Consider the following 10,071-nt stretch of genomic DNA (forward strand, 5'->3'; position numbering starts at 1 on the left):
TGTCATTAATTTATGTTATGCTATGATATCTCATTTAGCTCTTATATGATAAAGTGTGACAGCTATAGCCTGTGACTAGTCACAACCTCACAATGAAGCTTTCCTATGTGGAAAACAAGATTTCAGAGTCCATCATACGAAAAGAATCTTCTTTGCCTATCAAATAAAGTTTAGTTGCACATCCAGCTTCTGCTTTTGGAGAGATGACAGAGGTTGCACAGATGGCCCTATGGTGTCTGAGGTTTTTCTAGTTTTAAACTTCAAATGATTTTCATTTTTCAAGCAGTGCAAAATTAAGGCAAATATATTTTTCAGTACTCCCATTTAAAATGCATGGAAGAGATCAAATAAATGTGTGTGTGTGTGTGTGTGTGTGTGTGTGTAACTTTTAAAGTATCCACATTTAGATCATTGGAAGTAGCAGACAGAAAAGCTAGTTCTCATACTAGAAGTTTGAGAGATGTGAGAATTTGACATCTAGCCTATCTTTATTGTCTTTCCTCTTTTTAAAACCTAATGGGTTACTTCCTGCCATACAGTGTGCCAAAATGCATAAAAAATATTTCAAATATACAGAGGATATTCACATTCATTGATCAGAGGTTATATATTGATTTGTGGTTGTGAGAAACCCATTATTTCCACTTCTTTCTGTTGTAATGAGAATGGAATGTATACTAATTTGAACTGAAAGAAGATATGTAATTGTATCAGTTTATTTTTTATTTAGTCTCAGAATGTTGGTTACATTAAGTCATGCTATTTGTTAATGTTCACAATAATAGCCCATGCCAACTCTGACATTCCCTAAATTCATCCTAAATTCAAAAGTTTTACTTTATTTTCAGGATCTTTTTTATATACCTTTTCATTGTACAAGTTTGAGCCTGGATATCTTCCTGAAACAAAATATAGATATTTTCAGGTTTATAGGACCTATACACACACTTGCACACAAATACACACACATAGTATACAACACTCACATGTTTCCTTCATAAGGATGTTTATCAGGATTAATCCAAGGTTAAACAAATTTATATCACTTTTGCTCCATAGACATATATAATCCAGAACACAATGATGCAAATGATATTAATAACATATTGAAAAAATGGAAAGAAGAATAAACAAGTCAAAAGTGAAATACATGAAAACTAAGCTGTAGTGGATTTTTGGAAGAGGTAAAATTTGCAGGAATATTTTGACCAATGGTAGAGAAACAGCTTGTTGAATTGGGGCTTGAATGGCATTCCAAATATATGGTAGAATAAGGATTAAAATTTAAAAGAAAGACTAGCACCTAGAGACAGATGACTGGCAAAAAATGGGCATTTAATAAAAGTTATAAGTGCAGTGTATTACACTTAAGAGTGTAAGAAGATGAGTTAAATGAAGATTAAAGGTATATAAAGAAGTCCATTGGTCAACCTTTTTGCTTCCGTTCAAGATGAAATTTAAACTATCCCTTAACAATTGCCAAATACCCAAGTTTTTAAAGTTTTATAAACCTGTCTTTTCATTTAAGCAGGTAATTTCAGTCATCTCCCAGGTTTCAATCTTTTCTGATATGATGTTTACCAACCTATATTCTCCTGATATTATCATCTGAGCTTACGTAGGAGGCAAAATGGAAATAAAACATTTTGTAGAATAATTTTCTGAATTCTTAATTTTGAGTAAATACATATCCAATTCCTAAAATATAGAGTGTAAATTTGAATATTTGGTTTCAGTTAATGTTAACAACTTGTTTAAACTCCAAATATAGTGGCATCATTATATTTTTCTTTCTTGCTTATAACTACTCTGCTAATCTTATTCTTCATTTTAAAAGATGATGCTATTGACATAAGTGAGCTTCTTTTCATTTGGATGTGACCAAAATTAGTAGCATGGGACCTAGAATAAAATCGTTTCCTCATTTTGCTCTTCTGAAATGTGATCTTAGGACCTAAGATTGTGGCACAGTAGGAGGACCATAGGCTTGCCTCAACTCTCAAATACAGCTAGATAACTATCAAATTATTCTGAATACTCAAGAAATACACCTGAGGACTGATAGAACAAACTGCACAACTAAAGGGAGAGAAGAGGCCACTTCAAAGAGGGTAGGAAGTATGGAGACATGGTTTGGGGAGGAGATGGATCACAAGTACTGTGTAGGGGAGGAAGCCCTAGTCACAGAGAAAGGAGAGAGAAAGAGTGGCATGTATAGAGGTATGTGCAAGGAGAACGCTTCCTCAAAGCCATTGGCTGGGAAAGTGAGAGGGACTGAATTTCATGAATTTGGCAACCAGTGGGACTCAAACAGTAAAGTTTTAGATGTCCCCAAGCTTGGCTAGGATAAAGACCTGAGGATACAGCCCAACTTCTGGAGAGTAAGCAGGTAAACAATACCAGAGCGGACTGTGTGATCTGAGGATCATCTAAGGGGAATGGGGAGAGACTATTCATACACTTTTGAGCATTTTAGTAAGAGGTGGCATTTCCTCTTTGGGGACAAAAGAACCGATGGATGCCATTTCCCTCTCCTGCCTCTCAGCATAGATGCAGAGACACTTACTGAGGGTAGTTAACCTGGACACTGGCTGTTTAGCCTGCTTGTTCCAAATCCCATGCTCCTGCACTCTGGAGCAACTGCATTTCTTGGTCAAACCTGCGCTAGTTCCAGTAAAGCAAGACCCTTTCCCAGGGGACCAACATGGGTACCCACAACACCAGCATCCTTGAAGTTTGGAAAGTTAAATACCAGCAGGCCTAAATGGGGTAGACCCCAAGGTGTATTGTGCTGCTCTAGGTAGGCAAGCAACCCAAAGACAGATAGTGTGAAATCAGTGATCTAAAAAATACTTGTGACACATGAGGGGAAATTATTCACTCCTCTGAAGTTGTTTCTGTGAGAGCAGGAAGCAGACTCACTTCTCTGTGGACAAAGGAGGTGGCTGGTGCCACTTCTCCCCTCTGCCCCTCAACATAAACTAACTTCAGTAAACAGCAAAGCACCAACACTGGCTACCTAACATACTCACACCAAATCACATACCCTGTGTTCTGCTGGTAATGGGCAAATGTGCCTGACAACCACAGTGGGCCATCCTCCAAAAGATCAGCACAATCTCTGCATGTACCATATCTAATGACCATAAATGTTCTGATAAGTTTCAGCTATAATGGATTACCATCACGTCTTAGCAAGTAGACCATAGCACAGTTAGTTAAACCTTGCCACACTCTGGCAAAAGATTGAAACACTCTTTACTCCAGACAAGGAGAAACTGCAGACGACTGATCTGCAGACTAGTCAAAACACAGAAGCAGAGTGATGCAGCACATACAAGAGACACTTCATGAAGTTCCAGGCTCTGGACATTATATGACTTCTTCTTAAAGCCATTACACTCAGGAGCAGGGAGCATATCAGGCTTTCCTAACACAGAGAAGACAGAGACCTAGACAAAAATGCTAAGATGGAGGAATTCATCTCCAAAGAAGAACAAGAAAAAGTCATGGCCAGGGATCTAATTGAAACAGATATAAATAATATGCTTGTTTCAGAATTTAAAAAAACAATCATAAGGATACTACATGAGCTTGAGGAAAGCATGAAGACATCAAGGGAAACCTAACCACAGAGATAAAAGCTAACAACAAATCAGGCTGAAGTGAAAAATGCAGTAACTGAAATTTGAAACCAACTCCATATAATGACCACCAGGATAGAAGAAGTAGATGAACATGTAAGCAATATAGAAGAGAGAATTATGAAAAATAATGAGGCTGCAAAAAAAGAAAAGGGAAAGAAAAATCTTGAATCCTGAACATAAACTTAGAGAAATCAGTGACTCCATCAAACATAATAACATTTATTTCATAGGAGTTCCAGAAGAAGAATAGAGGAAAAGGGGGCCACAATGTTTATTTGAGGAAGTTATAGCTGAAAACTCCCCCTAACCTGGGGGAGAAAACAGACATCCAAATCCAGGAAGAGCAGATGACATAAAAAATCAACAGAAGCAGACCAACAACAAGATATAATGCAGTAAAATTTTCAGAATATGGTGATAAAGAAAAAAAATTCTAAAGGCAACAAGATAAATGAAGTTCCTAATTTACAAGGGAAGACAAATAAGGTTAGGAGCATATCTCTCCACAGAAACTTTGTAAGCCAGAAGCGATTGACATGATATATTCAGTGTGCTGAATGGGAAAAATCTGCAGCCAAGAATACACTATCCAGCAAGTCTATCATTCAAACTAGAAGGAGTAGTAACGTTTCTCAGAAAAATAAAAACTACAAGAGTTCCTGACCACTAAGCCAGCTCTGTAAGGAATATTGAAGGGAACACTTTGAGTGGAAAGGAAAGGCCAAAAGTGAAAAAGACAGAAAAGGAGCAAAACATCTCCAGAAATAACTGCAAAACAAGTAATAAAATGGCATTAAATTCATATCTATCAATAATTACCCTGAATGTAAATGGGCTAAATGTTATAGTCAAAATGCATAAGGTGTCAGAATGGATTTAAAAAAAGATCTATCTATATATGCTTCCCACTTGAAACTCATTTTATACCTAAAGACACCTGAAGATTGAAAGTGAGGAGATGGATGTCATGCAAATGGACGTCAAAAGAAAGCCCGAGTAACAATACTTATATCAGTCAAACTAGATTTTAAAATGACTGTAATAAGAGATGAAGAAAGGCATTATATCATAATAAAGGGAACTATTCAACAAGAATATCTAACAATTATAAATATTTATGTCCTCAACTTGGTAGTACCCAAATATATACAAGAATTAATAACAAACATAAAGAAACTCTGGATAATTATATAATAATAGTAGGGGACTTTAACATCCCACTTACTGCAATGAACAGATCACCTCAGAAAATTAACAAGGAAACAATGGCTTCCAAAGACACACTGGACCAAGTGGAGTTAACAGATATATTCAGAAAATTTCATCCTAAAGTCATAGAATACACATTCTTTTCAAGGCACATAGGACATTCTCTAGAATAGATCATATACTAGGTCACAAATCAAGCTTCAACAAGTACAAAAAGATTAAGATCTTACCATGCATATTTTCCAAGCACATCACTGTAAAACTTGAAGTCGACAATAAAAAAATTTGGAAAGAACACATACATAGAGGCTAAAGAACATCCTAGAGAATAATGAATGGGTCAATCAGGAAATTAAAGAAGAAATTTAAAAAAAAACAAAGAAACAGATGAAAATGAAAACACAATGGTCCAAAATCTTTGGGGATGCAACAAAAGTGGACCTAAAAGGGAAGTACATAGCAATATAGGTCTACCTTAAAAAGCAAGAAAAATCTCAACCTAAACTTACATCTAAAGGAGCTAAAACAAGAACAATAAATGAAGCCTAAAGCCCACAGAAAAAGGGAAATAATAAAGACTAGAGTAGAAATAAAGGATATAGAAACAAAAATATATCAATAGAAAAGATGAATGAAGCCAGGAACTGGCTTTTTGAAAAAAATAATAAAATTGATAAACTTCTAGACAGACTTATCAAAAAGAAAAAAGAAAGGACCCAAATAAATGAAATCACAGATTAGAGAGGAGAAATCACAACCAACACTACTGAAATGCAAATGATTATAAGGGAATATTATGAAAAATTTTATGCCACAAAATTAGGCAATCTGGAAGAAATGGATGAATTCCTAGAAACATATAAACTACAAAAACTGAAACAGGAAGAAATAGAAAACTTGAACAGAGTAATAACCAGCAAATAAATTAAATCAATAATTAAAAAATCTCTCAACAAATGAAAGTCCAGAGCCAGATGGCTTCCACAGGGATTCTACCAACTGTTTAAAGAAGAGTTAATACCTATTCTTCTCAAATAATTCCAAAAAAAATGTAAAAGGAAGATAAATTCCCAAACTCATTCTATAGGGGCAGCATTACCATGATTCCAAAACCAAGTACTCTACTAAAAAAACAAAAAACAAAACAAACAAACAAACAAAAACAACTTAGGCCATTATGTCCAATGAGCATAGATGCAAAAATTTAAACAAAATACTACTAAGTCAAATTCTACAGTACATTAAAAGAGTCATCCACCATGATCAAGTAGATGCTGCAAGTGTTGCTCACTATTCACAAATCAATCAACATGGTACTCCACATTATAAAAGGAAGGATAAGAACTATATGATACTCTCAATAGAAGCAGAAAAAGCATTTGAAAAAGCACAACATCCATTCTTGATTTAAAAAAATCAATGGAATAGGGATAAAGGGAACATACCACAACATCATAAAGGCCATAAATGAAAAACCCACAGCTAATATCCTCACAAGGTAAAAACTGAGAGCTTTGCTTATAAGGTCAGGAACAAAACAGGAATGTCCACTCTCACCATTGTTATTTAACATAGTATTGGAAGTCCTAGCCTCAGCAATCAAACAATAAAAAGAAATAAATGGCATCCAAATCAGCAATGTAGATATTAAACTTTCGCTATTTGCAGATGATATGATATTCTATATAGAAAACCCAAAAGACTACACCAAAATCTGCTAGATCTGATACACAAATTCAGTAATGTTGTAGGATACAAAATCAATGTACAGAAATCTGTTTCACTTCTATAAACCAATAATGAAACACCAGGAGAGAAATCAGGAATGGATATTGTTTACAATTGCACCAAAAACCATAAGATACCTAGGAATAAACCTAACAAAAGGGGTAAAAGATCTAGACTCTGAAAAGTATAAAACACTGCTGAAAAAATTGAAGAGGACACCAAGAAATGTAAAAACATTCTATGCTCATTGATTGGAAGAAAAAACATTGTGAAAGTGTATATTCTACCCAAAGCAATATACACATGTAATGCAATCCCTATACAAATATAATAAACATTTTTCACAGAGCCAGAACAAACAATACTGAAATTTGTATGGAGCCACAAAAGACTCTGTTAGTGAAAGCAATCTTGAAAAAGAAAAGCAAAGCTGGAGACACCACAATTATGGACTTCAAGTTGTTTTACAAAGCTATAGTGATCAAAACAGTGTGGTACTGGCAACAAAAACAACAACAAAACAGACACATAGGTGAATGGAGCAGAACAGAAAACCCAGAAATGGACCCACAACTATATGGTCAATTAATCTTGGATAACACAAGAAAGAACATCCAGTGGGAAAAAGACAGTCTCTTCAACAAATGGTGTTGAAAAACTGGACAAAAAAGTGTGAAAGAATGAAACTGTACCACTTTCTTACACCATACACACACACACACACAAATTCAAAATGGATGAAAGACCTGAACATGAGACAGAAAATCATCAAAATCCTAGAGGAGAACACAGGCAGTAACCTCTTTGACCTCATCCATAGCAACTGCTTTCTATATTTGTCTCCTGAGGCAAGGGAAACAAAAGCAAAAACAAACCATTGGGACTTCATCAAGATAAAAAGCTTCTGCAGAGTGAAGGAAACAATAAACCAAACTAAAAGGCAATAGACAGCATGGGAGAAGATTTGCAAATGACATATCTGATAATGGGTTAGTATCCAAAATACAAAGAACTTTTAACACTCAACATCCAAGAAATAAAGAATCCAGTTAAAAATTGGGCAGAAGATATAAGTAGACATTTTTTCCAAAAAGACATCCAGATTAATGATAGGTACATGAAAAAATTGTCAACATCACTGATCATCAGGGAAATGCAAATCAAAATTGCAATGAGATATCAACTCACACTGATCAGAATGGGTAAAATTAATAACATAGGAAACATCATTTGTTGGTGAAGATGTGGAGAAAGGGGAACCCTCTTCCACTATTGCAGGGAATGCAATCTGGTGCATCCAATCTGGAAATCAGTATGGAGCTTCCTTAAAAAATTAAAAATAGAAGTACAGTACGATCCAGTAATTGAACTATGAGGTATTTACCTGAAGGATGCAATGATACTAATTAGAAGTTATACATGCACCCGTATGTTTATAGCAGCCTTATATAGCAGCCTTCCAAATTTTGGAAAGAGCACAAATGAGTTCAAATAATGAATGGCTTAAGAATAGGTGGTATAGGGGAATTGTCAGAAGATGGCAGTGTAGGAGGACGCTGGGCTCACCGCGCGTCCTACTGATCACTTAGATTCCACCTACACCTGCCTAAATAACCCAGAAAACCACCAGAAGACTAGCAGAACGGAGTCTCTGGAGCCAAGTGCAGGCGAGGGGTCCACAGAAGAGGGTAGGAAGGGCGAAGAGGTGGTGCGCACTCCACCGACTGGCAGGAGGGAGCCAGGGCGGAAGGGCGGCCCACTGGCCAAGCAGAGCCCCCCGAGTTGCAAAAGCGGAAGGGCTGGGTGGAGTGTGTTCCGACAGCAAGCAGGACTTAGCATCTAGGAGATCATAAGTTAACAGCTCTACTTGAAAAGTGGGAAGGCTGGAGGACAACGGGAGGGAGAGTTGCTGAGCCCCGGGGTGACAGAACTCAGTTTGGCGGGGAACAAAGGTGCTTGCCAGCGCCATCTCCCTCACCTATCCCCCAGCCAAAATCCCAAAGGGAACCAGTTCCTGCCAGGGAACTTACTCACTCCACAAAAACACCCAGCACTGTGCTTCTGTGGAGCCACCCCTCTGGCAGCGGGTCTGACTCTCTCCCACTTCCACAGGGCCCCTCTTGAAATGGATCACCTAAGGAGAAGTGAGCTAAGCCTACCCATCCTGCCCCCCGTGCACCTTGCCTACCCACCCCAGCTAATACACCAGATCCCCAGCACCACAAGCCTGGCAGTGTGCAAGTAGCCCAGACGGGCCAGGCCACCCCACAGTGAATCCCGCCCCTAGAACAGGGGAGGAGAAGGCACACACCAGTCTGACTGTGGCCCCAGCAGTGGGCTGGGGGCAGACATCAGGTTTGACTTCAGCCCGGCCCACCACCTCCAGTTATATACCACAGCACAGGGGAAGTGCCCTGCAGGTCCGCACCACTCCAGGGACTATCCAAAATGACCAAACGGAAGAATTCCCCTCAAAGAATCTCCAGAAAATAACAACAGCTAATGAACTGATCAAAAAGGATTTAAGTAATAAAACAGAAAGTGAATTTAGAATACTAGTCATAAAATTAATCACTGGGCTTGAAAACAGTATAGAGGACAGCAGAGAATCTATTGCTGCAGAGATCAAGGGACTAAGGAACAGTCAGGAGGAGCTGAAAAACGCTTTAAACGACAAGCAATATAACATGGAAACGATGAAGGCTCAGATTGAAGAGGCAGAGGAGAGAATAGGTGAACTAGAAGATAAAATTATGGAAAAGAGGAAGCTGAGAATGAGAGAGATAAAAAAAACAGGAGTATGAGGGGAAAATGAGAGAACTAAGTGATGCACTAAAAATGAATAATATACGCATAATTGGTATCCCAGAGGAGGGAGAGAGAGGGAAAGGTGCTGAAGGTGTACTTGAAGAAATAATAGCTGAGAACTTCCCTGAACTGGGGAAGGAAAAAGGCATTGAAATCCAAGAGGCACAGAGAACTCCCTACAGACGTAACTTGAATTGATCTTCTGCACGACATATCATAGTTAAACTGGCAAAATACAAGGATAAAGAGAAAATTCTGAAAGCAGCAAGGGATAAACGTGCCCTAACATAGAAAGGGAGACCTATAAGACTCGTGACTGATCTCTCTTCTGAAACTTGGCAGGCCAGAAAGGATTGGCACGAGATCTTCAATGTGCTGAACAGAAAAAAAATATGCAGCCGAGAATCCTTTATCCAGCAAGTCTGTCATTTAGAATAGAAGGAGAGAGAAAGGTCTTCCCAAAGAAACAAAAACTGAAGGAATTCGTCACCACTAAACCAGCCCTACAAGAGATCCTAAGGGGAATCCTGTGAGACAAAGTCCCAGAGACATCACTACAAGCATAAAGCATACAGACATCACAATGACTCTAAACCCGTATCTTTCTATAATAACACTGAATGTAAATGGACTAAATGCACCAACAAAAAGACATAGGTTATCAGAATGGATAAAAAAA

This window comes from Prionailurus viverrinus, chromosome X, assembly GCF_022837055.1.
Source record: "Prionailurus viverrinus isolate Anna chromosome X, UM_Priviv_1.0, whole genome shotgun sequence".
Lineage (NCBI taxonomy): Eukaryota > Metazoa > Chordata > Mammalia > Carnivora > Felidae > Prionailurus > Prionailurus viverrinus.